Below are 210 nucleotides of genomic sequence, written 5' to 3'. Positions count from 1 at the left end.
GGCAGGGGTGGGGACACAAGTAGGCAGGTCTCAGGAGAAGCCCCACCCTCAGCTTCTTGGACATCAGCGAATGGCTTCTCGTTCCCTACTCCCCTCCCACCAAGAGGTTCTCATCTCTTCCCCTCCGTCCCACAAACCTTTCCTCCACTTTTCTCTCTTTTGCATGATTTATAGTCCCACGAGGCTGCCTTTCAGCTTCAGCCACAAATG

Source organism: Canis lupus, chromosome 21 (genome assembly GCF_048164855.1).
Source record: "Canis lupus baileyi chromosome 21, mCanLup2.hap1, whole genome shotgun sequence".
NCBI lineage: Eukaryota > Metazoa > Chordata > Mammalia > Carnivora > Canidae > Canis > Canis lupus.
The sequence above is the reverse complement of the archived record's forward strand: the minus strand, read 5'-3'. Positions refer to the sequence as shown.